We start from the raw sequence: 6,394 nt of genomic DNA on the forward strand, positions 1-6,394 counted from the left end.
TTGGGAGCAAAAATTAATATAAGACACTGTCTTATTTTGGGGGAAACAGGGTAGTTCCTACCATATAGCATTTTTCTAAGGTCACCTCAAATCGGTGTAGACTCCTACAAGAGTTATTAGTGAACCTTATTGGAAATCCAGGTTGAAAGGTGTTGGGGGGCGGTATGTGTGTGGCGGGGGGAGAAGCGAGTGTATGTCTGTCTCAAAGAAGGCAATTACACTTCTGTTGGCGGGCAGACTGGGTAGGGCAGTCTGCCATTGGCAAAAACACCCAACATTAAGTATAAATAACCCAAATGGGAGAATAAATAAGCCTGGTATTATGTTCCTAATTGGGCACTTTTGGCCTAGTTTTGATCAGCCCTTGGTGGCCCAGGAGGTGTGCAACAGCCTTCACAGGCCGTGCCCAAAGGATCCTATTTGGAACTCCCATTAAGCAAACTGGACTTTACCTTCCACACACCTGTAACTGATGAAAAGAACTGCACAACTAACTCCCTTAGGCTTCCGGCTGAAGGGCTCTGGTGTGAGAAGCCACACAGGACAATGAGCCCAAGGCTATGGGCGCAGAAGTCATTGGACTTTGGTTCAAAACTCTTGCTTTGAGGGTGCCTGATAAGTAGCAACGCAAAGCAACCATATATTTGCTATTTTCAGCCTCTGCTGTTTTATGACATGTGTTAGTCCAGCAGGCAGAGTCCTGCCTTTGTGACAGAGCGGTAACGTTTTACCTGATCTCCAACCCTCGTTGTGTAAATAGTGTCCAGTCCCCTAACTTGCTAATCTGTACAAATCAACAATCCATGTATTTCGGTCTAAAAAACTGTCCTATACATGTAGACTTTCCTTTTCTCGGCAGTGCTTTAAATTCTATGCCATTGGCTAAATCAACAACAATATCAATAGTATTGCTTTATGCCCCATGGGGATGCTTTGTAAGGTTCTCCAATACAATAATAATGATGACTTTAAAAGGGAACCTGGAGCATATGAAAACCATAGACATATGAATGTATTTTGAGCTTGCATTTAATCGTAGCCCTAATCTCAGAACAGTTCACTCTTATGCCATGGCCCTGCTTTATATTCACCCTCATGAAGATTTCACAGAAGATACAGGTGTTACAGCAAAATGTGGTGAAGAAAGCAGATGGTGCCCAGCTATCTGAAAGAATAGTGTCTTTGATCTTCAAGGTTTGTCTTAAAATAAGTAGTCAACTAATCAAGGCAACAGCTAAGTGCACATAAAAGAAGCACATCAGCCTGTGTGATCCAAGGATTGTAAATAATAAAATCACCTTACACCTGAAATGAGAGCTCAACCAAAAAAACCCAAACAAACATAAAACAACAAATGCTGGAGAAGATGTGGAAGGTATGAGAGCTTAAATTCCGAACTCCTGATTTTGCAGAGGGCTATGGATGACAGTGAAAGCCCAAAATCCACTTGCAGAGGCCCCAAGTGGATTAAGCCTCTGGTGAATCTCCTCTGACTAGGGATGTGATTATAGACCAGGAATGGGAAAGGCCTTGTAAGCAGACAGAGTGCACTGTAGGGTGCATCCCTGTAGTTGTAGTTAGGTTAAAATGTGACACCTGCTCATTAGTTCTCCTTTTGGATGTGAAGTACACTTGTTTCAGTCTGTAATATTTCCTGTCTTTTCAATTGAGGTTTTTCCTGTTTTATCCTGTCATTATTATTGGGTTGGTTTTGTTTCTTTGATTTAATTTTGTATATTTTTCTGTATATGAAATCCAGGATAGATAAATCTATAGAGACTGCAACTGGCTTAATAGTTTCCTCGGAGCACAGCAGGGGAGGTTGACAGGAAATGGGGAACTACCCTGTTTCCCTGAAAGTATGACATCCCCCCAAAATAAGACCTACTTACAGTTGTGCCTTTCGCTAAAATATAAGGCACCCCCAAAAATAAGACCTCCCCGAACATAAGGGTTTGGATTGTTATGTTGATGTTCCAGAAGATGATGACATGACTGTCATTGAATAAATGAGTAAGTGTACCATAGATTGTTGTACATGGAAATAATGGTAGTAACAAGAAATTCTCGATACTGTAGGATTCACAGTTTGTCTGGTTATGGTGGTTTGTGATGACAACTACTACCGTACCATATACAGGTAATAAATTTCCCTTTTTGTTGTTCAACAATAAATGTGTACCGTATTCTTCTTCATGGAAAAATAAGACATCCCCTGAAAATAAGACCTAGCGCATCTTTGGGAGCAAAAATTAATATAAGACACTGTCTTAACAGAAAAGTGGGTGAAGGGAGCCGTTTGTTAATTATCAGGGGCTCATGAGGGAGGGGGGAGTGGGGAGGGAGGGGAAAAATGAGGACCTGATGCCAGGGGCTTAAGTGGAGAGGAAATGTTTTGAGAATGATGAGGGCAATGAACGTACAAAGGTGCTTTAAACAATTGATGTATGTATGGATTGTGATGGGAGTTGTATGAGCCCCTAATAAAACGATTTAAAAAAAAGACTGTCTTATTTTCGGGGAAACAGGGTATCTATATTGGATCAAAGTGACAACAGTAACTTGAAAGATTAGATACATACAAGCCTTAGGGACAGCGAGGAGACCTAGTGGTTTAGCAGTTACACTTTGGGCTGCTAACCACAACGTCAGCAGTTCAAAATCACCAGCTTGTCAAAAGGAAAAATAAGGAGGCTTTCTCTCCCGTAAAGAGTCTCAGAAACCCACAAGGGGCAGTTCTACCCTGTCCTAAAGGGTTACTGTGGGTCAGAATTGGTTTTGTGGTAGTGAGTTTGGTTTGAGTTGTCTTAGGGGGCAGTGAATTCATGTTCATGGGGGAGAAACAACTCAGAAAATAAGGTTGAGGGTGATTTCACGACTCCACGAATGTGATCAATGTCACCGAAGTGTATGTCCATGTAGAAAAGGTTGAACCAACAAAATACTGTTAAAAATTAATAACCACTGGTTACCATTGTGGTATATACCTTTTTAATGTATTTTCCTAAGGCTTTATGTTATAGGTCTATAAATCTTTCAAATTTGCTTTAAAATAAGAACAGGAATCAGCGGAATCAAAGCTGAACTGTAAAAACACTTGCATTGCTAACTCACAGAAGGGGGATATTTTTCCAAGCCACTGGTTATTCTTAGAAACCATTTCCATTTGCTTCCTTGACTAAAAAGGAAGTATCGCCACCATCTGTTGTTACCAGACCAGCTGTAACTGAAACCTGAGATCTTGGGGGATAGGGGTGGGGTGGGGAGAGTTAAGCATTCTCAGTCCTGATTTCTGGATTGGTGGTTTTTAAGAATGCCTAATGGAGGCTAGGAATATAGGGCCCTCTGCTGGACTATATGAAGCATTACATACTGGAATTTTTCTGAAAAGAAAAAAGCAATGGAGAAAATGGGCGGGGGGGATTCTTAGAATCAAGGAAAACAATTAAGTATTCATTTGATATTTACAAGTTAGAAATTGTGTGAAAAATACAATATTAGCCACACAAGGGATATATTGATGTTCCAAGGTTATTTTCCAAAGTTAATTCCTAAAATGACACGTTTTCTCACCACTTTGGAAACCCAAATTATATAATCCTCAATATCAATTAACTTTTGTTTATTTAATTTTCCTATCCACTTGAGAGTGGTGTAAAATATTTTCTTCTCAGAATCACCTCTTTCCAGCCAAATGGTGGGACCGAAGATACCACGATCCATTGGATTAGGTGTTTGGAAACCCTTAAGATACGAATATCAAGGCATTAAAAATGTTAATTCTTTGCTCCTAAGTATTTGCAGGCTAATTATTTGCTCCTCGTGTGTCTTAGTTAATAACAAAAGAAGGTAATCCGCCCTCTCCTCATTGATCAACATGGTTAGATTCCAAAGACCCAGTCATTAAGTGAAATTGGTGATTTTTTGTTTTGTTTTTAATGGAGGAAAACCACATCAGGTCACAAAATGGATCACTACCTCATCATATAACTGCCAAGTTACATTACGACTTAACTGCCCAAACATTGAGAATCATGGACCAGTCAAGATGACACATAACCTTAACCATCAAAGCCAGTGAAACTTTCACCTCACACTACGGCATTGTTGCTCCAGTCATATGGGGCAGAATAGTCAGAGAGTAGAATTACTTTCCTATTGCTGTAAGTGGCAAATGGGAGGTAATGCGCGAGTTGATAAGTGAGGAGAAGGTGGATCTAAATGCATTCTAGACGTCCACAAAACGAGACACTCACAGGCCCATTGAAAAGAATTCAGTAACTCAGAAACATGCTCAGTGAATAAAATCAAGTTACAGCTTGTCTTAGTTATTTAGTATTCCTAGAATGAAAAGAACACAAGGGGGTCCTTTTAACAAACAGAAATGTGTTTTCTCGTGGCATAGGAGGTTAGAAGTCTCAATTCAGGATACTGACCCTGGGAAAAGGCTGTCTCTCTGTTGGCTCAGGAGGAAAGTTTTTGTTATTTCAAGCTTCTGCTTCGGGGCCAACTTCATGTGGCTTGGCATCTCTCTTCCCCACCTTTGCTTCCTGACTTGCTTGTTCAACGACTTATATGTATCAGAAGAGTTTGACTCAATGTACACTAATTTGAAGACCGTCAAAATACAACTGGAGAAGAGCTGCCTCCTCAAAGCAGTCAGCCTTAATGATGTGGATGGAGTAATTGTGAGGCTGGCACCGAACTGGGCAATTTTTCATTCTTTTGTACAAGGGTCACTATGACTTAGATTCAACTTTCAGTCACCTAACAACAGTCAGGAGCCCTGGTGGTGTAGTGGATCCCTGTTGGGTTGTGGTCTGCATGGTGGGCAGTTTGAAACCACCAGCAGCTCCATGGGAGAAAGACTGGGCTTTCTACTCCCATAACAGTTACCTTCTCAGGAACCCGCAGGGGGCTCACATGGTTTTCCTTGGGACAACAATACCCTGCTTCACTAATATAACAAAGATAACCCATTCCTAAATGGTATTATAACCACAGGCATGGAGATTAGGATTTACAACACATACTTTGGTGGAGATGTAATTCAATGCATAACATTCTACCAGTTGTCTCCCCAAATGGCCACATATAAAACACATCCACCAGTAGAAAGCAAATGTTTTGAGAATGATGAGGGCAACACATGTACAAATGTGCTTGACACAATGGATGTATGTGTGGATTGTGATAAGCGTTGTACGAGCCCCCAATAAAATGATAAAAAAATAATAACAGTGATTACAAGAAAAATAAATACATAAATAAAACACATTCACCTCATCACATTATCCCAAAAGTCTTAAGTCAACTTCAAACCCAAAAATCTCATCTTCTGAAACATCTCACTGAAATATTGAGGAGGCTTTAGGTGTACTCCATTCTGCAGTAGAATTAGTCTATCTGAATCCATGAAATCTGTAATACAAATTGTTTGTAAAATACAATAGTGGAACAGTTACAAGGTGAACATTTCCACTAGAAATGGGGAAAAGTGGAGGAAAAGAAGGAATAACGGGCATGAAGCCAATCATAGTAGTTCTCTAGGCTTGAAAATAATCATCTCTTTTCTGAGGTCCTCGGGACAAGGCCCCACTCTCCAGCCTCGGGATTCTGGGTGGAGTCCTGAGCTTCAGCTCCGCCTTCCAGGCCCTCTAGTATGGAAACTGCTCCCTTGACTTCGGGCAGTCTCATTCGCCTAGTCCATCTGCGTGGTGACCCCGTCCCTGTGGAATGCCCCATTCCACCCCCTCTTGGGCCTGGTGACCCCATCCCTTCAGCTTTGGGCAGTGGACCCACATCTCCTGGCACAGCATAATGGCAAGCCCACACTCAGGAACCAAGTGAGCAAAGATCTGACTCTTTGAAATTTAGGAAGCTGTGGCCCCACCTTTTGAAATGGAGAAGGACCTGTTTGTCATATCCTTCCAAGAGTTGTGCTGATCTCTGAACTGCAAAACAAGGATGGACCTTTTTTCTTTCTTTCTTTCTTTCTTTCTTTCTTTCTTTCTTTCTTTCTTTCTTTCTTTCTTTCTTTCTTTCTTTCTCTTTCTCTCTTTCTTTTTTTTTGAAGACAACAGGTGTAGCTCCTTTGGCCTATTTCCTGCATATGGAACTCCAAGAGGCAGACAGTAGTTTTTTCTTTTGTTCATTCCTTGATCCCTTCTGACGAATTTTCTACTGTGACTAGATCCATCCACCACAGGCTTAAACTCTTTAGCAAAAGATGGTGTAGCCATGTATGGTAGTTACATAATCTGTTGTCAGTTTGAGACTTAAGAGTGAAGGGGTGGGGTTTAGCCTGTTAATCAGGTCTCAGCTTGATGACCTCATTTGGAGGCGCTAAGGAACAAATAGACGTGACACACACTCACACCTTGCAACACATTCC

The sequence above is a fragment of the Echinops telfairi genome, unplaced genomic scaffold (genome assembly GCF_000313985.2).
Source record: "Echinops telfairi isolate 266 unplaced genomic scaffold, ASM31398v2 ScPeMD7_19;HRSCAF=73, whole genome shotgun sequence".
Classification (NCBI taxonomy): Eukaryota; Metazoa; Chordata; class Mammalia; order Afrosoricida; family Tenrecidae; genus Echinops; species Echinops telfairi.